This window comes from Cebus imitator, unplaced genomic scaffold (genome assembly GCF_001604975.1).
Source record: "Cebus imitator isolate Cc_AM_T3 unplaced genomic scaffold, Cebus_imitator-1.0 Scaffold156, whole genome shotgun sequence".
NCBI lineage: Eukaryota > Metazoa > Chordata > Mammalia > Primates > Cebidae > Cebus > Cebus imitator.
The window spans coordinates 3,835,281-3,861,825 of record NW_016107471.1 but is presented as its reverse complement, the minus strand read 5'-3'; positions in this window follow the sequence as shown (position 1 = coordinate 3,861,825).

Genomic DNA, 26,545 nt, shown 5'->3' with positions numbered 1-26,545 from the left:
CATACTGGGGGTCTATTGTGGGGAAATGGGGGAGGGACGAGGGGTGGGGAGGTGGGGAGAGATAGCATGGGGAGTAATGCCAGATATAGGTGAAGGGGAGGAAGGCAGCAAATCACACTGCCATGTGTGTACCTATGCAACAATCTTGCATGTTCTTCACATGTACCCCAAAACCTAAAATGCAATAAATTAAAAAAAAAAAGATGTGGCACATATACACCATGGAATACTATGTTGCCATAAAAAAGGATGAGTTCATGTCCTTTGCAGGGACATAGATGAATCTGGAAACCATCATTCCTAGCAAACTGACAAAAGAACAGAAAACCAAACGCAGCCTGTTCTCACTCATAAGCGGGTATTGAACAATGGGAACACAGGGAGGGGAACATCACACACTGGGGTGTAGGGGATGGAGGCTAGTGGAGGAACATCAGGGGGTGGGAGTATTGGGGAGGGATAGCATTAGGAGAAATACCTAATGTAGATGGGGGAGTGATGGAGGCAGCAAGCCACCACCATGGCACATGTATACCTATGTAACAAACCTGTACAATCTGCACATGTATCCCAGGACTTAAAGTATAATTATAAATTAATAATTAAATACAGCAGATACGAAAGCCTGGGATTGGTAATATGTGTGAAACATTCAGAAATAGAAAGATCAGTGTGGCTAACAATGAGGTAACCTGCACCAAGATCAGATAGAGAAATTATTACAGGCCTTGTCAAGATTTGAGACTGTATTCTCAGTGTCATGAAAAGCCATTGGATGGTTTTGAACAGGAAGATGTAGGAATACTGAATCCATTATTTTTGCTATTAATGCATGCTTTTACTGTGTTTACCAAAGCTCTACAATCCACAACCAATCAATCTTACCTTCCCAGACTTACCACAACTATATTCTTTCATAAATCCTAATTAGGGGAAAAAATCCATAATTGCCAATTACATTGGCCACTGCATATCAAAATTTACTGATATTTCAAGGCCTCCAAGATTCAAATGCAACCTCTTTCACAAAAGCGACATTTCTGATTAAAATAATTCATCTATCAAATCTCTGTATCCTTTTTCTTTCTCCATGAGAACTTATTTCTGACATTTTTCTGGGAATTTTGCTATTCAACATAATTGTCCAGTAATTAAACAAGCAAAATGTCTATAAAATGGGGAATCATTAACAAAGAGATTTTTATATCATATTTAAATTAAAATATGTAATTGTACTTTATACATGAATATTTTAATGTAGGATTGAGACCTTTTCTCTGAGGATACATTGATTAGAGTTCTGTAAAATGGTCCCCCCAAACACTCATTTTGCAAATTAATCTCAATTTTATTTAATATTGAACAGCAATGTAAAGGAATCACTATATAAAGCTGAGGGTAAAATCTGTGAATTTGTTTTTCTGCCTTTTAGTGTCCCCTAGAACATTGCTACTCAAAGTATAATCTGTGGATCAGTTTCCTCATTATCATACCTTGTAACTCGTCAGACATTGTCTCAACTGGAATATCCATATGCAGAAGAATGAAAATAGACCTGTGTCTCCCACCATATACAAAGATCAACTCAAAATGGATTACAAACTTAAACAGAAGACCTAAGACTAAAAATACTAGAAAGAAAACATATAGAAAATGCTCCAGGTCATCAGTTTAGGCAAAAATTTTATTGCTAAGACCTCAAAAGCACAGGTAATAAAAACAGGAAATTGGGACTATATTAAACGAAAAATATTCTGCACTGCAAAGGAAACAATCAATAGAGTGAAGAGACAACCTGTTCAATGGTAAAAATTATTTACAAATTATTTATCCAACTAGTGATTAATAAATATCTGGAATATACAAGGATCTCAAACAAATCAACAGCAAAATAAATAATCCCATTAAAAAGTAGGTAAATGCCCCAAATTTCTCAAACAATGAAATACAAATGCTCAACAGGTATATAAAAATATGCTCAACATCATTAATTATCAGGGAAATCCAAATCAAAACCACATGAGATATTATCATTTTCTGATTAAAATGGCTATTACTAAAAATATTTTTTTACACAATAGCAGATGCTAGTGAGAATGCAACTAAAGGGAACTCTTAAACACTGCTGGTGGGAATGTAAATTAGTACAGCCATTATGGAAAAACAGTATGTAGGGAAAAAACTAAAAGTAGAACTGTAATAGAATCCAGCAATTCCACTACTGCGTATTTATTTAAAGGACAAGAAATTACTGTATTAAAAGTAAACCTGCACCTTTCTGAGTATTGTAGCACTATTCACAATAGCTAAGATTTGGAATCAACCTGTGTCCATCAATGGGTGAATGGATAAAGGAAATATGCACATATATACAATAAAATACTATTTAGTCAGGAAAAAGAATGTCCTGTCCTTCACAGCAACATGAATCAAACTGGAGGTCATCATGTTAAGTGAAATAAGATAGGCACAGAAAGACAAATGTCACATGTCCTCAGTCATATTTGTGAGAGCTATAATAGGTTGATCTCATGGAGGTAGAGAGAAGACCAATTAGCTTTCAGTGCCTGGGAAGTGCCTGTCGGGTTAGAGAGATGAAGAGAGGTTGGTTAATGGATAGAAACATACATTTAGATGGAGTAAATTCTAGTGTTCAATAGTACAGTAAAGTGTATAATTAACAGTATAATATATATCTTAAAATAGCTAGAAGAGAACATTAGGAATATTTCCAAAAGAAAGAAAAATGTTCTAGTGATGGATAGCCTACATACCTTTTATAATATTTATAAGGTACATGTGATATTTTGATACATTCTATGCATGTATCAGAGTTCCCTTTCTCCATATTCTCACTAGCATCTGTTTTGTTTTTTTTAATCTTTTTAATAATAGCTGTTTTAATTGGGGTAAGATGATATCTCACTGTGGTTTTGACTTGCATTTCCCTGATAATTAGTGATGTTGAGTATTTTTTAATATGCTTGTTAGCTATTTGTATGCCATCTTTTGAGAAATTCTGTACATGTATCAAAATCTCACATGTACCTCATAAAAATGTACAAACATTTATCAATTAAAATATTTTTTTTAATTTATGAAAGAGAAATACAGTCTGAAGCCCTATACCAGAATTAATTCAATGTGAATCCACACTTTAACAACATCCAAGTGATTCTTGTAAACCTGAAAGTTGAATAAGTAATTGTCTAGCATATGTCTAATTCAATTACAAATTGAATTTTTAACAAATTGCCTGAACCAAGTCTCTTCAAAATATTAAAGTTAGTTTTTATGTAAAAACCTTCCTCTCTTGCTCTCTCTCTTTTACGCATTCATATTTTACTGGTTTAAGTATGCACAGAAAACACTTGATATAGCAGGCCTGAGTTGTTTATCTTTAGAAAGGTTTGCTTGCAAAGTTGGCCGTTGGTTGATTTTAGGGAACTTGACTGGCAAACAAGTCTCTAAACTGGTATAAATTTGTCCCTAAATAATAAAAGTAGCTCGCTATACCTAAATTGTACAAATAATGACTTTTATGGTGAATAACTGCTCACTTTTGCAGTCAGGCGTTTGGGTACATCCTAGACAGAAAGTACCAATATAACTGACCCTCAGTAAAAACCTTGAATTCCTAGGCTCACATGAGCTTCCCTGGAAGACAACATTTTATGTAGGTTCTCACAACTAGATGCTAGAGGAGTTAAGTGCATCTTCCCTGTATGACACCACTGGGAGACAACTCTTGGAAGCTTGTGCCTGATTTTCTACTAACTTGGCACTTGGCAACTTCTTCATTGGCTGACTTTGCTTTGTATCCTTTTTCTATAATAAATCTTAGTTGTGATTATAACTATATACTGAGTCCTTCTAGCAAATCAATGGACTAGGAAGAAATTTTGGAGACCCAAAACACAATGTAATTAAATTACTTTATTACTAAAGAAAATACAGCTGATTTTGGAACTCTCTTAACTGATTTTCAGCAAGCATACAACTCAATTACTGAGAGCAAAAGTACATGAATATTCAAGAGTCACCATGAAAAATTAGTGCATGCCAGACATAAATCAGCATATTTTCAGAGAAATGAGGTGAGGTTGGTTAATTCGCTAAGGAAATAAAGCTCTCCTTAAGGCAAGGTCTAGGCTTAACAGACTATATATACTCCACAGAATGTAACACTGTGTCCTATACATGATAAGCTTTCAGGGAATATTTACTGAGAGAGTTCTTTAACCATTTAAACCATCTGTTAAATTATATTTTAAGCAATTGTGTTAGTACATTTTCACACAGATAAAGACATATAGCCTAAACTGGGCAATTTACGAAAGAAAGAGGTTTATTGGACTTAACAGTTCCATGTGGTGGGAGGCCTCACAATCATGGTGGAAGATGAAAGGCAAAGAGAAGCAAATCATGTCTTACATGGATGATGGCAGGCAAAGAGTGAGTTTGTGCAGGGAAACTCCTGGTTTTAAAACCATCAGATTTCATGAGACTCATTTGCTATCATGAGAACAGTGCAGGAAAGACCTGCCCACATATTTCAATCACCCCCCACCCTATTTCTCTCACAACAAGTGGGAATTGTGGGAGTTACAATTAAAGATGAGATTTGGGTGGGGATACAGCCAAACCATATCAGCAAGGAAAAAGATTCACTAAGTTTTTTTTATGAAAGGAATCATAAATAACATGCATAGCTAAATTAACATTTTGCCTGTAAATATTTTTAACAAAAACATATTATTGTTAGTTTTCATTATCATCTTAATATAAAAATGTATCAGTAGCTTTTTGCATCTTAACATATGTCAAGGTCTTTATTGTGTTTTTATTATAGTGAATTTGACTGTCTGCCTATTTCAAGTCTTACGGGTTTTACTCTCCTTCCCTAAAGCCTTCTAAGGCACAGAAAATCTACAGTGGTATTCCTGCTACAAAACAAATCTGACATTCCCCAAAGCCACCATTCTCCTTAACTTGTCAACAGATTCAGTTTAATTTGTTGTATTGATATGAAAGTTGAATTCTGAAAACTAAATAACTCAGGAAGCTGTGATCCTATGCTGGTTTGAAGGACTTTGCTACTTAGAGAAGTAAATGACTCCATTTAGAAACTATTATTGTAGTTTACCATAAGATTCAAGAGCAATTGTTAAAATGTTGATTTACCATCATCTAGATAAGATTGCCTCATTTTGCTGCTAACATGATTTCCCGCAGCTTTTGGTCACCTAGACAGGGTTAGCTTTATAAACATTAACTCAGAATGGTCTCTGATGTACATGTGCTAAAAATCATATCTTTTTTTATAAATTAGAGGCATTTAAGTACCTAGACATCTGGTAATGACCAAGTCTATGTGATTATAGTTCTATATGAATCCTCAAAATTGCTGATCAACTTCCACTTGTATTGTGCTGACACAAGTGACCCTGTGAATTGGAGTACTAAGTGCAATTTTCTACTTATTTTGATAAGAGCCACAAAATATTATCTTGCTAAAGACATTTAAGAACATTTACTGACAAAGAAAATTATGGATTCAATTTTATATTGGCTAAAGCCATATCTTCCTATAGAATTTTTCTCTTTGACCTCAACTATAGGTTTCACAAAAATGTTAGCATGCTCTATCAATCTGAAGTTTTAATATTTTTAAGGCAGAAAAATGTTTTCTGCTATCTAAAAAACAACAAAAATAAATTTTAGAGGAGTCTTTTTTTATTCAAATACAAAACAGTTTAGGATAATTAAATTTCATAGTAAATGTATTTTAAAACCCTTTATTCAGATGTGAAATCTAACATACATTGATTCAGAGTTTAAAATAGTAGTTGATGCATGAAAAATTAATTATCTCTTGAATAAAGGAAAGTATTAAGGAATCAATGAATATATTCATTAATAACAGTGTTTTAGAGGGACAGGTTCTGACAACTCTGATACTATAAAGTTTTCAGGAGAAAAAGAAGGGAAACCTACGCATAGCAGCTTCATGCCCTTTGTCTACAGATAAAATATTACATTAAGGATATAAATTTTTGCAATGTATAATTTATGTGTCAGTTCTTAATTTAGGATTCTACTGCACTACTGGCTATTTCTAAACATGTGTTTTTCCTATTTATCAACCTCTAGTCATAGTACTAAAAGTGTTAGTTTGTAGTGTATATAAATATATGACTTAATTATCAATTTCTTTTCAATGTGTTTTTCTGTATCTCACTAATGGTCTTAGGTAATCACCATAATCACTTTTAAAAATAGGAAAATTGGAGATGAGAAAATTATATGATTCATACAAAAGTTTAAGTGAAGTAGAAAATCAGGTCATAAATATACACTGCAATGTTATGCACAGGTGTTATCTCTTATCACAACTAATGCTAGAATGAAATAACAGATTACAAAATTTTTTTTAATCTTAATTTTAAAAAAATTCAATTTTAACTATATAAAGGGAGAGACAAGTACATCAACCATCATTCTTAAGCAATTCAGGAATTATTCTATCAAACAAATAAAACAAAATGTCCATGGACTGTCTCTAAAAAACACAGTAAATCTAAGGCGTAAAAAAAGAAAATGAGATGAGTTTCACTATAAATTTCAAAGTCTGAGATCTACACAAAATATGTCAGCTTCTATTAATTTCCATTCCTTGACCTGTTCGATTGTCCAATACCCAATCCAGGATGTTTTCTTTCAAAATTAGTATGTTAGTGTCCTTATACACCTTGTAAACATCGCTATCATCATTCTCTAGTGGAGGGCAATGATGTGATTCATTCTGTACCTTGAGATGATCCTTCATCACTTGTCTTCCCTTTCAGTATCAGGTAGTTTTAAAATTATCCACTTTGTGGGCAAAGGATATGAACACTTTTCAAAAGAAGACATACACGCACTCAACAAGCATGTGAAAGAAAGCTCAACATTACTGATCATTACAAAAATGCAAATCAAAACCACGATGATACCAGCTCACACCAGTCAAAATGGCTACTATTTAAAAAATCAACAGAAAAAATAATAGCTGCTGGTGAGGTTGTGGAGAGAAAGGAATGCTTATACACCACTGGTAGAAGTGAAAATTAGTTCAGCCATTATGAAACACAGTGTGGTGATTCCTCAAAGACCTAAAGACCTAAACAGAGAAATACCATTCGACTCAGCAATCCCTTTCTGGGTATATACCCCAAGGAATATAAATCATTCTATTATAAAGACACATGCACATGTATGTTCATTGCAGCACTATTCATAATAGCAAAAGTGTGGAATCAACCTAATGTCCATCAGTGACAGGCTGGATAAAGAAAATGTGGTACATATACACTATGGAATACTATGCAGCCATAAAAAAGAATGACATCATGTCCTAATAAGGACATGGATGGAGCTGGAGACCATCATCCTTAGCCAACTAATGCAGGAACAGAAAACCAAATACCACCTTTGAGTGGGAGCTAAATGATGAGAACACATGGACATATAAAGGGGAACAACACACATGGGCCTTTTGAAGGGTGGAGGTTGGGAGGAGGAAGATGATCAGGAAAAACAACTAATGGGCACTAGGCTTCATACTTGGGTGATGAAATCATCTGTACAGCAAACCCCTATGACATAAGTTTACCTACGTAACATTCACTTGTACCCCTGAACTTAAAATAGAAGTTAAAATAATTGTCTACTTTGGCATATGAACATATAGAGTATAACCAAGAACTTCATATGTGAAAAAGAAAATATTACAAATCATTACTCATAAAGAGAAGATTCATTCTTCAAACAAGCTACAAAAATAGAGAAATTGAAACAAATGCATACTTTAAATCTTTACATACTATCAAAGACCAAAATAAAATTATATCTAGTAGGTAATGGTTTTGTTACGTTATCAGAAAAATTGGATTCTTGGAAAAGCAGGGCCCAGGGCAATTTTGCAGACTTCAGGTTCTGGAACCGTTCAGTGAATGTGCATTTCATTTTCATCTCTGCATTTCCCTGCGTGTTGTCTTAATTTTCTCTTGCTGCTAAAAGATATCTTTTGCCACTCAGGGGGGATAACAACAACTATTGAGCCTAAATTTGCACACTTTAGTGACAGAGCTGAAGATGCTCTTCCTTCACCAGTAGTTCTGATTTTCTCAGGGAAGGAATATGACTGGCTGTACTTGGGTTAGTTGACACCTCAATCCATTGCTGTGGCCAGAAAGCAAATTTCATAGTAAAGCTGTCAGTTGTCATTTGGACCACAAGTCAAGACAAAGTTATTCTGCTCAAAAGAGGGGAAGATACTGGCAATCAGGACAATGTAACGTAATTATAAGACATACCCAGATTTATTTACATTAACTGTTAGCAATAAAAATGTAAAACTACTTACTTATATGCAAAATTAAAATACAGTTATAAATGCTTGCTATATCACCACATGGGTGTAGATAAGTTATTTAATTTTCCCAAGTCTTTATTTTTGCCTTCAAGTAGAATTCATAATTTTTCCCTGAAAAAAAAAATTGTTCTGAGATAAAAATACAAAGTATCTCTGAAGCGGCAAGAGTTTATCTGGACATGATAATCATCACCCATAATTTGTGGCTACTATGCAAAATGTAAATGGTCACAATCAATATTCAATTTGAAAGAATTCTGGTAAATATCCTGATTAAATATTATTTTCAAAACAGTATGTTTGAGGGGCCAATTTTGTTAGTAATGCCACCAATTATTTTAGCATTCTGAATCATATTGGTGTATGTATCTGTAGAGTATCAGCACATATCTACGTACATAAATACATATGTGGTATAGGTAACCCAAGGGGATAGTTCAACAGTAAAGGGAACACCAAACCGTAAGAAAACCATTGTTATCTTTCACTACTGATATAACATTTCTTCTAGTAAGGTTTATGTTTAGAAGGGTGCTTTTAGAATTAATCTACTTTTATAGTTTCTCTCCAGAGGCTGTTACCTAGAAGCAGTGGCTTTACTTAAAATAATTACTTCATGGCTATAGTGTGTGTTTCTATTAGCTGGTGTAGTGAAGGTGAAGGACCCTTGCCTTCAAATCAATGAAACAAACAAAACTTTTCATGGTTCAGTATTACTGAGAAGAACGTGTCTATGCATCTCAATTACATATAAAGTTGTGTTTTGTTTTACTATTTACCAACCCTTGGTCTATATATTCAGACTTTCTCTGTTTTATCATCTATTTCTTCAATTCACCTAATTTTCACATCTAGATAACTCTTTTAAAATTTAATTGGAAAGCTAATTATTCTTTTTTTTTAAGGGCAAAATGACCATGTACCAATTGCTAAATAGCTGTTATTCCTAGCCACGCAAGCCCAAACTTTAATATCAGGATTCATTATGAGTAATAAGCTCTGTTCATTGTTTGTTTCCTTCATATGTCAAAGCAGGACTCTCAGTCCATTCTAGTGTTATTCCATTTAAAATTATAGTGAATCCCTAAGAGGTGGCTGAAATCCTGAAAAGTCTCTACTTAGCATTTCTTTGGTACAATACAAATCCTTCAAGTAGAAGTAGGGTTGTTCCTCCTTGGCAATATTATCTCTTCCAGAAACCACTATTTCTTCTCTATGCTCTCTAGTCCGGTAACTATCAAAGTTCTTTGGGGTACCAATTACTCCTAACTACAGCTTCCAATAGACACTATCAAACCTATCTGACACTACTTGTTTTAGGTACTGTGACCAAAAACAAACAAACAAAAAAACTATACAAATTCTATTTGTACTACGCTGTATGAAAAAAAGCTATAAAGCAGTGCTTAATAACATATCACTGATACAGCACTCATGACATGCTAGGCACTGTGTTAAAGCATCTCAATGTTCACTACCACATTATATAATTTATTACATACTCTTAATATAATCTTATATACTCTTCAGCAATTGAAAAATGCAGTTGAAAACATTGAGTACATTGTTCAATATCACGCAGTAAAGGACAGTGCTGATTTTCACACCTATATCTAATTCCCCAAAACCCAAGTTCTGAAATATCTTTCTAAATATTGACAAAGGTTTCCTGCCTAAAATCACATTTAAAAAAAGTAAAATATAATCAACAGTTTTTTTAAGACATTGGATATCAAGCAACAAAAGACAGTCATCTCCAGGAGACAGGAAACAAATGAGGCAGCCCCAGGATTGTACTTTCTTATTACCTTCGGAGAGTTTTTAGGCAATGATACAGACAAGGAAAACCCCTACAAGGCCCAACAGCCTTGCTGAACTGAGGAAATGGAGCTAAGAGTCAAGGTTACCAAAATGACTAGAATTCACAGGGGAGATTACCGGTGAGGAGTTTTACAGAATAAGAAACTCAAAGAACTGTGGCCGCCCCCCTGTAATATTTAGTAGAGTACAGATCGGCAATAACCCCAATTCAGGAAAGAACTACCCAGAAGGATTAGATAAAACATTCTCAAAGCACACATGGAAACAGGAATAGTGCTTGTACCTCAACCAGAATTAAAAATCTTTAATTCAGAAGGCACTGGGTAGAGTATTCATAAAGATCTTACATCAGTAGCCAAAAAAAAAAAAAAAAGGAAATTAGCCATAGAATAAACACTGCTCTGGGTTTTATCTAACAATCTTAGAAGTAATACCTAAAATGATCAAGCAGTTTTCCAGTTAGCTCAACTATGTTCCAGAACAAACTCAAGAATACTTTTAGGAACATAGAAAATTCCAGTACATTCTGTTGGTTCCCAGATCACTCTAATGATTGTTTCTGTTGCTGTGCAGAAGCTCTGGAGTTTAATTAGGTCCCATTTGTCCATTTCGGCTTTGGTTGACAATGCTTTTGGTGTTTTAGTCATGAAGTCCTTGCCTATGCCTGTGTCCTGAAAGGTTTTGCCTAGGTTTTCTTCTAGGGTTTTTATGGTGTTAGGTAGTATGTTTAAGTCTTTAATCCATCTGGTGTTAACTTTAGTGTAAAGTGTCAGAAGGAAGTCCAGTTTCTGCTTTCTGCACACTGCTAGCCAGTTTTCCCAACACCATTTATTAAACAGAGAATCCTTTCCTCATTGCTTGTTTTTGTCAGGTTTGTGAAAGATCAGATGGTTGCAGACGTGCGGCATTGCCTCAAAGGCCTCTGTTCTGTTCCATTGGTCTAGATCTCTGTTTTGGTAACAGTAATATGCTGTTTTGATTACTGTAGCCTTGTAGTATAGTTTGAAATCAGGCAGCGTGATGTCTCTGGCTTTGTTCTTTTTGCTTAGGATTGTTTTGGCTATGTGGGCTCTCTTTTGGTTCCATAAGAAGTTTAAGGTATTTTTTTCCAGTTCTGTGAAGAGGGTCATAGGTAGCTTGATGGGGATAGTGTTGAATCTATAAATTACTTTGGGCAGTATTGCCATTTTCATGATACTGATTCTTCCTAACCATGAAAATGGAATGTTTCTCCATCTCTTTGTGTCCTCTCTTATTTCCTTGAGCAGTGGTTTGTAGTTCTCCTTGAAGAGTTCCTGTACATTCTTTTTTAGTTGTATTTGTAGGTATTTTATTCTCTTCGTAGCAACTGTGAATGGGAGTTTGCTCATGATTTGACTCTCTGTTAGTCTGCTATTGGTGTATAGAAATGCTTGTGATTTCTGCACATTGATTTTGTATCCTGAGACTTTGCTGAAGTTGCTTATCAGTTTAAGGAGATTTTGAGCTGAGATGATAGAGTCTTCTAAATATACAATCATGTCATCTGCAAATAGAGACCATTTGACTTCCTCCTTTCCTAATTGAATATCCTTTATTTCTTTTTCTTGCCTGATTGCTCTGGCTAGAACTTCCAATACTATATTGAATAGGAATGGTGAGAGAGGGCATCCTTGTCTAGTGCCAGATTTCAAAGGGAATGCTTCCAGTTTTTGCCCATTCAGTATGATATTGGCTGTAAGTTTGTCATAAATAGCCTTTATTATTTTGAGATATGTTCCTTTGATACCTAGTTTTTTGAGAGTTTTTAGCATAAAGGGCTGTTGAATTTTGTCAAAGGCCTTCTCTGCATCTATTGCAATAACCATGTGGTTTCTGTCTTTGGTTCTGTTTATGTGGTGGATTACATTTATAGACTTGTGTATGTTGAACCAGCCTTGCATCCTCAGGATGAAGCCTACTTCATCATGATGGATAAGCTTTTTGATGTGCTGTTGCAATCAGTTTGCCAATATTTTATTAAAGATTTTTGCATCGATGTTCATCATGGATATTAGCCTGATGTTTTCTTTTTTTGTTGAGTCTCTGCTGGGTTTTGGTATCAGGATGATGTTGGTCTCATAAAATGATTTAGGAAGGATTCCCTCTTTTAGTATGGTTTGGAATAGTTTCAGAAGGAATGGTATCAGCTCCTCTTTGTATATCTGGTAGAATTCAGCTGTGAACTCGTCTGGACCTGGACTTCTTTTGGTTTGTAAGCTATTAATTGTTGCCTCAATTTCAGCCCTTGTTATTAGTCTGTTCAAGGTTTCAACTTCTTTCTGGCTTAGCCTTGTGACAGTGCAAGTGTCCAGGAATTTATCCATTTCTTCCAGGTTTACTGGTTTATGTGCACAGAGTTGTTTGTGCAATCAACCCATCTGACAAAGGGCTAATATCCAAAATCTACAAAGAACTAAAACAGATTTATAAGAAAAAAAAATGAACCCATCCAAAAGTGGGCAAAGGATATGAACAGACACTTTACAAAAGAACACATATATGAGGCCAACAAACAGGAAAAAATGCTTATCATCACTGATTAGAGAAATGCAAATCAAAACCACATTGAGATACCACCTCACACCAGTTAGAATGGCGATCATTAAAAAATCTGGAGACAACAGATGCTGGAATGGATGCGGAGAAATAGGAACGCTTTTACACTGTTGGTGGGAATGTAAATTCGTTCAACCATTGTGGAAGACACTGTGGCAATTCCTCAAGGACCTAGAAATAGAAATTCCATCTGACCCAGCAATCCCATTACTGGGTATATATCCAAAGGATTATAAATCATTCTACTATAAAGACACATGCACAGATATGTTCATAGCAGCACTGTTTACAATAGCAAAGACCTGGAACCAACCCAAATGCCCATCGATGATAGACTGGACAAGGAAAATATGGCACATATACACCATAGTATACTATGCAGCCACAAAAAATGATGAGTTAGTGTCCTTTGTAGGGACATGTATGAATCTGGAAACCACCATTTTCAGCAAACTGACACAAGAACAGAAAATCAAACACTGCATGTTCTCACTCACAGGCAGATGTTGAACAATGAGAACACATGGTCACAGGGAGGAGAGCATCACACACTGAGGTCTGTTGAGGGGGCCAAGGGAGGGACAGTGGTGGGGTGTGGGGAGGTCAGAGAGGGATAACATGGGGAGAAATTCCAGATGTAGGTGACAGGGGATAGAGGCAGCAAACCACATTGCCATGTGTGTACCTATGCAACCATCCTGCATGATATGTACATGTACCCCAGAACCTAAAGCACAATAAAAAAAAATTCCAGCACAGAAAAGGGTGAAATTGACAATGTCTATACATAAACAATATATTGAAGATCACTACAAATAGTATGTGGGTAAAAATACATATTTTTTTCATTATGTAAATGTATTTAAAAGAAAAAAAAACTAGTTTCTCCTTCCAGGAAGATAAATATACATACTTTTTTTCTTTCCTTCACCTAATCACATGTAAAAACTCCCAACATTATATATAAAACAAAATAAGATACTCCTCGACTTATGATGGGGTTACATCTGAATAAACTCATCATAAGTTGAAAATACAAGTCAAAAGTGAATTTAATACAACTGATAAACCCATGATAAAGTTGAAAATTTTTTTAAGTTGCATCATTGTAAGTTCAGCTGCTCCTTGACTTACAATGGGATGCCATCTAGATAAATTCATCCTAAAGTCAAAAAAATGTAAGTTGAACAATTATATGTCAAGAACCATCTGTATAACAAGATTCTAAAAGGTAAGGAGGCAGCAGCAGACTGGTTAGTGCACCCTGAGAACCCAAGGAACAACGTGACAGCGAGTTCCTAAAACTATTTAATTATATCCTGTATTTCCTCCATGGAAGAAGACGTCTCTTTTGGTTTGGAATTTCTTCCATAGACACTCTTTCTACTCTGAATATATTGGGGAGGCTCCCAAATCAAAGCTCTTAGGCTTTGATAGAGGCAATACTCAAGTTACCACCTCTGATTAGAGAGAAATAGCAGATAAGCACGCGTCAGTTGTGCTGCTCTGCCTCTCTTGCATTACTACACAAAATGTGAAAAAGAAGGGCATCCAGTTATTGGGTGCCTTCCTGCTGCTGATAATGTTTAGCCAGCACTTTAAAAATAACATTGGAATTCACTGCAATCAGTCTCTGCACTTTCCGAACTCTTGCCAAGTCTAAGCATATAAGTGTGTCAGTTTCTACCTACTGAATGCTGCTATTATCCATTAAGGAAATTCCAATTAAATGATTAAATGATACCATTACCTAAATATGGATAAGTTCCAGAACCTAAGCAGAAAAGAAGGAAGGAAAAACGTGTATGAAAAATAAAGGCAAACTCTAAACCAGGAGGCGTCTCTTATGTTTTTCAAAGAACTAATCCTGCTATCTGAGATCACAGATTCCTCCTTGTCACCACACTGCTTCACCACTTGGGGCCATGACAGCCGATCAAGGTGGCGTTCCTCCAGTATCTCCCCTAGGCTATCTGAAGGCTTATAAAAATGTCATTGAAACTTATATCTGTTTTGATATATTCTCATTGGCACTAGTGAGGTTGAGCCATGGCCAGTGTCATTCTCAGGAACCCTTCTAGGCATTTTTCTTTTTTCATTTTACTCTCTCACATCCTTCAATTTCTGCCTTCTCTCTTTCCTTGATCAGCTTTAAAAAATAAAAGAATTGTGGCGGGAGGGAGGAGCAATACTCTAATTTCACTTAGATGGAGCAATTCTCTTGGAAAAGCTTAAGCCTGAAACTTATCCAAAAATATTAAACTCATTTCCAGATTCCATAGTGTTTCAGGTTGTAAAGACATTGTCCCCTAGCATTCTGGGAAATGATTTTAAAAATTAGCTAGAACTGCCCTCCAGCTTTTTACTCAGCAAAAAGCCTACTTGAGGACATTTACACATTCTTCCACAGTCACTGACTTGTTTGTTTTAACATGCTTAGGTCTGGCCTGAAGTGCTCAGATCTAGTCTTTTCTATCTCTGATACTTGTCTGTTGAGTAACAACTCAATCAGATACCTGAGTCATGGTTCAAAGGCCTCTGACTTAAAGCCAGGGTAAGATTTTCCAAAAACAAATCCTAGCTTTTGATCATGCATTCTTCTAGTAAAAGATGAAGTAACTTTTCAAAGTATGTGTCCTGATGCTGAGGTGCATCAGTTTGACTGGAAATGTTTTTCAACTCCTCAAGGTTACCTATCATCAGGTCCTCCTTCAAAGAAGAAAACAATTTTTTTTTAAAGGATGCATCAGAAGGAAAAACTGATAACTTTTATTTAATTCCAGACTAGTTCCCAACAAACTTTCTTCCTGTCAACAGGCTAGCACAGGAAGTAGACAATTGAATGGAAACCATCTCTCTGGTATAGCCATCCTGAGTACCCATGGCTAACATGATTCTGATTGAAGTTTTCCAGATATGATAAGACCTATTCACAGATGGTCACTATTTCTGCCACCAAAAACCTATCAATTGATCTTCATCTATCTGTATTAGTCTTCTTTCACTCTAGGGTTTATTCTATCTAATGCTAGAGAGGCAAGGGAGATAAACTTCATTTTAGCATAGGGGTGCTATCATGCCTGTGAAGTAATTCAGGTTTACCTTTCGATTTACTACATTGAAAGGCAGATGGGTAAGTCCCTCATACAAACAGATTAAAATGTACACAGAAAGAGACAGGATTGACAGCTTTTATCTGACTCATGGCAAAGCTGTATAAATGTGTCATGGAAGGGCCCCAAAAACCAATGGGGATGATGATGATTCAACACATAGAAGATTTGATTTTCCCCCAGCTAGCTTTGTAATCAGGACAAGGCATTTCCATGTCACCCTACAGCCATACAAATCAGCTACATCCCACACTCTAATCAGAGTGGCACCCAGACCTTCAGATGATAATATGGCCAGTGGTACTCACTCTATCCTCCCCCTTACCTCCCACACATGTCTAGAGAACTAAAGCTCCTCCTGTCATTTTTCTCTTCTATGAGTTGCATCCCCCAGCTTTAGGCTTATTCCGTGAGAGCAAACTTGCATCCAGATCTGACTTATAGTTCTATCATTTCTTTCTTGGATTTTGGTTTCTGCTTCTGAATAGTGAGCTGTCTCTGCTGTTGCGAACTGAGAAATAGGGGTAAAAATAGATCTTTACAGTGCCACTGAGACAACAAGGGAGAATATCTAAAATGACACATATATAAACCCTGTTCTGTGTTTTCTCATCTTCTCTGCAGGTGGACTTACTTTCTCCCCATCCTTCCTAAGTAATACATAAAGTAGAATTTAGTATTAAATCATCTTTACCCTCTGATAATCGCATAAGCTCTGAGACTCCTGTAGAGTCTCCACTCACATATACTACCCACTCTTCTACCACCTACACATTCCAACTATAGGGCTTGCAGGCCATCCTTGCCCAGTTGTTATATGAAAATGCCTATCACCAGAAGGATTATGCTAGTAACCACTAACTGAAAATACCTACTGTTGTCAGGCCTCTGCTCTAAAATCAGCAAGTACACCTCTGAATTCTAGCCAGTGGCAGTAAGAATATGACCTACAAAAAACTTTTCCAGGTGATCTCTTCTAGCCTACCTGTATAACAGATACTACCAGTGATATGCAGGTAAATGTTTAACAGTCAGCTTTCTGGTTGGAGGACAGAGAGCACCATGATTTGTAGTACAGTTGTTCCTCAATATCTGTAAAAGATTGGTTCCAAAACCTCCTCATCAATGCTAAACTCCATAGATGCTCAATGCCTTATGTCAAATGGTGTAATATTTGCACATGACCTATGCACATCCTCCCAATATACTTCAAATCTCTAGTTTATAACTAACACAGTAAGAAGTCATTATGCTGCATTATTTTTTATTTGCATTGTTTTTTATTGTATTATTTGGTATTTTTTCCCAAATATTTGTGATTCTCGGTTAAATCCTTAGATAAGGAATCATGGATACAGAGGGCCAACTGCATATAAAAATTTCCTAAAGTAAATATTGAGACCATGGCCAGCTTCAAGCTACCAGTGTAATATTACTTAATGCAGAGTTGAAAGAGATATACACTATTGGCTTCACACAAGTAGATGGAATCAGCTCCAGTGACCCAATCTAGATTACTCATAATTCTTTTCTCCCTGCTCCATTTCTTTATCTTGGAACTTCTTAGCCAACTATTTTGCCTCGACAATAAATGTAGATGACTTGTAGATTGTGGAATCCCACCCCGGCTGCCCTCAACAGAATGTCTGTGTCAGTAAGCTTCTTTTTTCAAGCAGGCCATCTGCACCACCACTCCTACTAAAAGCTCAACCCACACCTCTCTCCTGTAAGCTTGGTGGCAGACCCTGGCTTGGCCATCCCACCAATACATCAACAAAGAACCCTAAAAAAGTAACAGGATAAGCATCAAGAATGCCAGAATATACTTAGAGTCTATTTTCATTTTAGGTCAATGAACTGCAAATTAAGTTTATTCACTACTACTTAATTGTTTTATATTAATATACCAAAAACAAAGTAATTCATGTTATTGAGCAATCAGAAGTAATCATGTAAATAATGATATAAAGGTATGAATTTTGGGCTACTATTTTTTATTAAATAACCTAATAGGTGGTCTTACATCTGAGCTTTGCAGTTAGTAGCCTAATTGGGGTCTCAGCTGCTCTTGTGTAATTTGTCACTGACCCCCTTTGACTACACTTAGTACTGCGTTTCTCTTCTGATATTATCTAAGTTAAAAGTAAAGCAACAAAGATAGAAGATTAAGCTGGCTATTTAACAGGTTTAGTGGAATTTTAAGTCAACTAATTACACAGATGGAAGCCATCTGGTAAAATAAAAATATAGTAGAAAAAAAAATAGTTAAAATCTTAACTTCCTGAGTCAGAGATCTGTTTCAATCCCCACCTCTGCCAGTATTAGCTGATATACTGAACAAGTTAGTGAACATCTGTTAACAAAGGCTGCTAGCTAATCATTACCATTACTTTCACTTTTGCGAGGTCCTGGCTAGACACTCTATCTCCATCTTTCTTGCAGCTAATTGCGGCCATCTGACCAATTCTTTCCAATAGAACGTGAACAGAAAAGCAACGGATGGCACTTTGAGGCTAAAGCTTTTAAAAGCCAACATTTCTCCATTTTCCTTTTTTAATACAGGCTAAATTCAGATGCCAAGACAGACTCTAGTGGATGGTTGAGAAACAAATTGAAAGAAGCCTGATTTCCTGAATCACTCGAGAGAAGAGCCTCCTGCTAACTTGAGACATCTCTTGAATGTATTGTCATTGAACTTTAGGGGACCTTTTTGTTACATCAGTTTAGCAAACCCTAATGATTACAACATCTCTCTAAATAAAAAGATAGCAATACTACCTATTAATTAATATTCTCTCGGTTGGAAGTAGCAAAATTCCACACAAGCTAGTTTAAGTTAAATAAAGGAATTTTCCATAATAATGGGGTGGTCCACTAATGTAGCTGGGACTCAGGAGTCAATGCAAGCAGAAACAAGAATGCCATTAAAACCTAAGAAGTCCCTTTTAAAAATCTCTCTCATCTCTGACCGCATAATTTCCAGCAACAATGTTTGCTGTCAATTTACATTATCCTATTTCTTTTCCATGTAAATACCATGCCACAGCTTCTGATTTTATAGACTCAATGTTCAAGAAACTTGCACATCTCAATTGCAATTCCGACCTCAAGGGGATAAAGTCTATTTGGTCAGTCCGAGGCCAAGTGTTCACCATTGGTCCATTTTGAGCAATAAGATCACAGAATACTAACATCACTGCCAAAGCCTCACTCCTATGTGTTAAGTGTAGAAGGGTAGTTTTCAGAGATAAGTGGTTTTGGTCGAACAGATTTCTTAAAATGAGTTCATGGGTTATCATAAAAGTTAAATAAAACACTCAAAGTCCTTATCGAAGTTCGTAACACTGACAATTTCATGTGACTTTTCTTACGATGGTTATTATGCGTTAGTTTTCTACTGCCATTACAAATTATCACAACTTTAGCATCTTAAACAACATCCATTCATTTCCTCCCAGTTTTCATCAGTTCTAAGTCTGGGCACAGTGTAGTTCAGTTGGCTCCTCTGATCCAGGTCTCACAGGAACCAAATCAAGATGTTGATAGGGCTTTGGGCTTAGTTCTTTTCTAGTGGCTGATTGTTAGAAGCACTTAGAAGCTCATTTATGTGTTTGGCAGAAGTTAGTTCCTCGTGCTTATAGGAAAGTGTCTGTTTTTTTGCTAACTATGGGCTATCTCAGCGGTTAAAGACATTTTTCTGGTCCTTTGGTTGCCCCCTATGTCTCAGAACCAGCATAAATGCATCAGCTCTTTCTCATGCTCAGAATCTCTTGGACTTCCCTTTCTAGTGTCTTTCCTGCCTTTTCTTCTACCACATCTGACTCCAGCCTGAGAAAATGATCTGCCATTAAGACTCATGTGATTAGGCTGGGATCAACCAGGTAAGTTAGGGTAATTTTCCTGTTTCAACATCTATAACCTTAATTGCATCCTCAAAGTCTCTTTGACATAAAATGTAATATGTATACATGGGTTCCAGTGATGAGCGTGTTGACATTTTGTGGGCTGGAGAGTAAGCGGGGTAATTCTGCCTACCACAGACATAGGCAGACATTAAATATTACTACTCTGGACTTCTTTAAAGATTATGACAAACACATGTAACCTAACTGCCATTGACTTTTGCAAAATTTTGAGTACTTTTGAAGTAATGCTAACAACCTGACTGTAATGATGTTTATATTTTATAAGCATATAATTTGAGTTTGTCTTTAAATTATGTCAGACATGTCTTTATCTGTGTTGCTATAAAGGAATACCTGAGGCTGGGTAATTTACAAAGAAAATAGACTTATTTGGCTTACAGTTCCCCAGGCTGTACAAGAAACATGGCACCAACATCTTTTTCTGATGAGGGTCTCAGGAAGCTTCTACTCATAGTGAAAGGCAAAGGGAAGCAGGCATGTGTAGATCACACGGTGAGAAAATCAAGACAGAGGGGGAAGGTACCAGGTTCCTTTAACAACAGGCTGTCAGGGGAACTCCCATGAGAACTAATAGAGAACTAGTCACTACCGTGAGGACAGCACCAAAATATTCTTGAGAAAACTTCTGCCATGATCCAAACACTTTGCATAAGGCCCTACCTAGAACATTAGGAATCAAATTTCAACATGAGGGCCTTTGGAGCAGTTCAGCACTTTGGGAGGCCAAAGTGGGAAGATCATCTGAGCTCAGGAGTTCCAGACCAGTCTGAGCAACATAATGAGAAATTGACTCTACAAAAAAATTTAAAAACTAGCCAGATGAGGTGGAACATACCTGTAGTCCCAGCCACTGAGGCAGCTGAAGTGGGGGGGATCACTTGAGCCTAGAAGGTTGAAGTACTCCGTGATAGTGCACCACTGCACTCCATTCTGGGCAACAAAGCAAGATCCTGTCTCAAAAAAAAAAAAAAAAAAAAAGCTTTCAATATGAGGTTCAGAAGGTCAAATATCCAAACTATGGCAAAACACAAGTTTTTAAAATTATAATTCTTCTCTTTATTAACTAATATATACCCACTGTTTTATTTATTCATTTCACAAATATTTACTTTATACTTTGCAACTTTAGGTGCTAGAGATAACAGTGATAATCAGCACAGTTTAGTGTCCTGCACTGGGAAGGAGCCTATGTAGTAATAGTGGGAGACAAGCAGTAAGTTAACACATGAAAGATTAAGGTAATTTTGGATGTTGATCAAACAAAGTCATGTGATGGAGAACACCCAGGTATCTGGGTTGGCAGAAGTTAGTTCTAGTTTAGATTTGGTTGTCAGGGCAGGTTTCTCAAGGAGATAGGATTTGAGCCTTCCAGGTAGAAGGTACAGTTGAAGAAAAGGACCCAATGGTGAGAACCAGCTTGGGGAAAAAAGTAGCCAATACTGAGAAAGATACTATGTGAGTTCAGAGACGGAGATCAAGACCAGATCACTTGCCTAACACTTTTCAATTCTAATTGTCAATATAAGTCATTAAAAATAATAATCCGATTTTAAAGCTCTAAAGCTTTAAAATATCTAGTTCAAACTGAACTTCACTCAGTTGGTCTGTTTTGGTACAACATTGTTTTATCAAATATAAAATTGTAGTTAAAAGAGAAAGTTATAAATGAATAATTCCACCCAGATGTTTCCAAGTCGACCAGTTTTTTTAAAATCACTCTTTACCTTCAAGTATAAATAGAACACACACTCTTTCATAAAAACTTACCCATGTTCCATCTGTAATAGAAAAACCTCAAATCCTTCCTGAGAATCATTAGCACTTTTCTTCAAGTAAATCTGCCCTAATTTACTGCTTTTGCTAAATTTTAGTCTCACTTATATCCTCTGACTCCTTTTACTTTATTTTCCAATGAAATAAAGAATCTATTTCCTTAGTTTTCTTTAATATCACTCCCAGCCTTCCTTCACCCAACAGTTCTGTCTCATTATAACAGACTGGTTATTTGCAGGAAAGAAATAGGGGTTATATTGAAGTTATTAATATTAGGTTGGTGCAATTACTTCTGTACCAGCCTAATACTTCAAACTTAATGATCATCCCTGCACCAAACTTGGTCATTCTGACCTTAAGAAAGGGAATATTTATTCTGCCCTCTTAACCTTCAACACTGCAGTGTAACTTCTTTATTTTCTCAGTATCACCTTAGCCCCTCTCTTAGAATTGCCACAGGAAACTCTAAATTTTACTCATGCAAAATGCAATGCATCTCAAAAGTCTTTGTTTCAATGACCCCCATAGCTGTCATGTCACAGAAGGCTTTTCCTTTGTGTTCCTAAAGAGTACTTCAAAGTACGTTTTTAAAAAATAACATCTGTCCTTAACAGGAATTCTGCTGAATTTTTCTCCCTGCATTATAAACTAAGACTTTTTCAAAATACATAATTACTTTTTTTCCCATCTGGCACCGACTCTCTGCTTTATGTCATATGCGTCACTCACTCACACTTTCAGAGGAAATGTGCTCTATGAATGCAAAATGACAATGATAATAATTCATGGTTTCCTGTGATGTGCTAGAATTCATCTGCAAAATGTCTGTTGCTAAGAGTAGACAGACTGAGGGATATTTAAAGCCTTATGAGGAATAAAAATCTAGTTGAAATGTGTAAGATTCTATTTTATTCGGTAACCCTACTTAAACAGCCTTGTTAAAAAGGCTAAGTTCAAATTTTTAGTGAGTAAAGATCTAAATTGAATTAGTGACTTGAAAACTTAGGGAGAACCCATCTTTTTCAGGCTACAAAACTCATTTCAATAGATTTGCATGTAGTAACTTCTTTAAATTCTTTCATCTTTTCTGTATTTCGATGTTTTTATTGTCATTGGCTAAGATTTTTCTCCTTTGATTAATGAAATGAATAAGAAGTTTATTTTAGTATCTCTACTATTATCTTTACAGGACATTTTTTCATTTTGGCTTTTATCCAAATTAGTTTAAAGTAATCCTATTTTACAAAAACAAAATTTTATATATATATATTATACAAAACTTAAAATAGTTACATCAGAATCAATCAAGAGGGTCAGCATTAATAGAGTATTTAATGATTGCTTGTTACCAAAATATAGATATGTATTTATGCAAATGAATGAACTCTGAGAATACATCTGTTTACTTCTTTTATAATTATTTTTGTTATGAAATTATGCTTTGGTGTCTATCATTTTAGATTGAAAGAAACATTAAGACCATAAAAATCGTTATTTTCCAGAAGCATTTCATATCCAAGATAAAATAATCTACAGTTCTCAACAGTCCTGACTTTAAGATCAGATGTTTTAAAGGATTCCTAATTATTGATTTTGAATTGCAAACAACTAGGAGTCATTTTCTTCTTTTTTCCAATAAGAGATAACATAAAATCGTATAAAGAGCAATAAATTTACTATAAAATGAAATTATGGTATCTGTTATAATTCATAATAGAGTATGTTATATATATACCAGTGTATATATAAGATCTATCCTTTAATCTTTATAATTCTAAAATCAAACTAAATGACAAGACAGTTTTATGTTATTATGTAAGAGGCCAAATTTATTAAAATATTATTAAACAAGTACAGGTAAAACCAACATACTCTTCAGAGAGCAAAAGTACAAATCAAAAATTACTTTAAAGATTCAGTATGAAATGAAGGAGTTAAACGCATCCTTGAAGATGTATCACTCACCTACAAACTCAGAGTAAACCTTTATATGACAGAGAAAAGGGAGAAGAAAATAAGCATTGATTCTTAGAATAAATTTTGAACATGCACAGTATCCAAATAATAAAACCTGATATTAAGAAACTAAGATTATAAACCCTTATTAGGGATAAGCTTGAAGAAATCCTATTTACTTTAATTGAGATTACCTTTACAATCAAATTACTTCTGAGCCACATCTCAGGCTTTGAACCACAAAGCTTTCATAGTGAAGATAAGATGATCTGCCTAGAATTTTACACTTTAGTCAATACAAGATCCAAGATATCACCTTCTGTGATGGGCTTTCTATGTCAGTAACCTATGAGAGCACTTGCAGAAGAAACGTGCTTGAGAAATGCAATGAGAACTAAAATGGATATACAAGGAAAAAACAACCCCATTCAAAAGTGGGCAAAGGATATGAACAGACACTTTTCAAAAGAGGACATATATGAGGCCAACAAACATATGAAAAAATACTCATCATTACTGGTCATTAGAGAAATGCAAATAAAAGCCACACTGAGATATCATGTCACGCCAGTTAGAATGGTGATCATTAAAAAATCAGGAGACAATAGATGCTGGAGAGGTTGTGGACAAATAGGAACACTCTTACACAGTTGGTGGGAGTGTAAATTAGTTCAACCATTGTGGAAGACAGTGTGGCGATTTCTCAAGGATCTAGAAATAGAATTCAAATTCCATTTGACCCAGCAGTCCCACTATTGGGTATATACCCAAGGAACTATAAATCGTTCTACTATAAAGACACATGCACATGTTTGTTCATTGCAGCCCTGTGCACAATAGCAAAGACCTGGAACCAACCCAAATGCCCATCAATGATAGATTGGACAAAGAAAATGTGGTACATGTACACCATGGAATACTACACAGCCATAAAAAATGATGAGTTCATGTCCTTTGTAAGGACTTGGATGAATCTGGAACCCATCATTCTCAGCAAACTGACCCAAGATCAGAAAGCCAAGCACAGTATGTTCTCACTCATAGGTGGGTGTTAAACAACGAGAACACGTGGATTCAGGGAGAGGAGCATCACACACAGGGGACCATTGGGGTGGGGAATAGGGGATAGACAACGCAGGGTAGGGAGGGAAGGGAGGGTGGGGCTGGATAACATGGGGAGAAATGCCAGATGTAGTATGCACCTAAAGTAAAATAAATAAATTAAAAAAAAAAAAGAAATGCAACGAGTGAAAGGGTATTTCTTAAAGAAAACTTTCTTTTTTAAACAAGAGCAAACACACCCATTCTGCCAGTCCCCAAAGCAAATTACTGTGTGTCTTAACACTTCATTTCTTTTTAGAGAAACCTAATCTGCATTTATTAATCAATATCTAATTAGAAATGCCTTCCTTGTAAAGCAACTCTGATGTTTGTAATGTGTTAACTGTTTAAAAACAAAAGGAAGGATGAGAATGAAAGGGAGAGACAAGCAAGCAGAAAGGACAGAGAGTGCGATGGAAAAATGTCACAAGTTACTTTGAACCTTGAATTGTGCTTTAATCGTTTGAAGCAAAAACCTAAATCATTAGGACATTAATGTGATTCTCCTCAGAAGTAGAATGAATATTTTAGAAAACAGCATAATGGGATCTCGGATTGAAGAAAAGCATTCTGCTTAAATAGGAAGCAGAATTATAAAGAATTTATAGCACCTTTAATCTTAAATGATTGACAAGAAAAAGATTAACGTGTCATTTGTTTTACGTGCAACATCTGAAACATTAAGTTTTGTTAAATTTTTTCAGGGTAAACTTTTTGAAAAAAAATTTGAAGCAACTATCCCTTTAATTTTACTACTACCCCAAATGAAACATTAAAACTGCTCATCCAAATGATTTCTTTTCAGAGGTTATTTTTAAATGTGTGATATTTACTTAAATAAAAATCAGTTATATCAAACGTTAGTTGTGAGAACATTGTATGGTTTGCTAACATCTTTATTTTTGAGAATTCTATGACCAAAAAACTCAGATTTTAAAATATTGCTTTAGGGCTACAAAGGCTAGTCCATTCAGTTATGCAAAAGAATTCCCATAGATACTTTAGAGACTTGCAAGTTCCTAATTTAGTGGCTGATTCTTGCCTCGCAAATCACAAAACAGAAAAACCTGTGTAATCCATTGTTTTTCTCATACGTATTAGTTGTATTAGCCAAACATGTTCAAAATCTTATCTGTTTTGCAATTTTAAAAGTAATTCATGATGGCTGGATTTTGGAATTATTTTACAAATCTACATTTTAAGTTCTCAATATCAAATTCTGCAGATCACCATGATGCTGTTCTCATAGTTCAAATAAAAAAACAAAATATAACAAATTTGAAAGCTGGCACTTTGGTTAAATGTTTCATTGCCAATTATGAAGTTCTAACTAAACAACTTTTCTTTTTTTAAGCCAAGACTTCATCATAATTAAAGATGTTATAGAAATCCGACTCAGTGAGCTTAGAAGCAATTTGGGAAAGCAAAATTTAAAAAACCATAAATGAGCAATTTGCATGTTTTCCTCCTCTGTTTCATTGCCATGTGGTGGGAAAATAGAGTTTATGGATTTTGGTGGTCTCATCATTTCTAGTAAATCAACTGACTGACCAATGTCTCCAGAAAGTTTCATGGTTCATGAAGTTTTAAATTACAAATTACAAATTCTCACATCATCCATCTTCCAATTTATTGCAGCTGGAGCAAAAAATCTAGTTCTAAACAATTAGCTCAGAAAGTACTGGCCCCTTTTTGTTTGATTCCATCAGTATCATTCTTGAATGTGAATCCTAAGACTCTAAGCCAATTCCTTGGGCATTTCTCCAAAGGGTTCTAAATATTTGCTCTTTCTTTTTAGGCTAATTATTCAGTGACACTATTTTGACAGGCTTCACTTACATTAAACACAAATGGTTCATAGG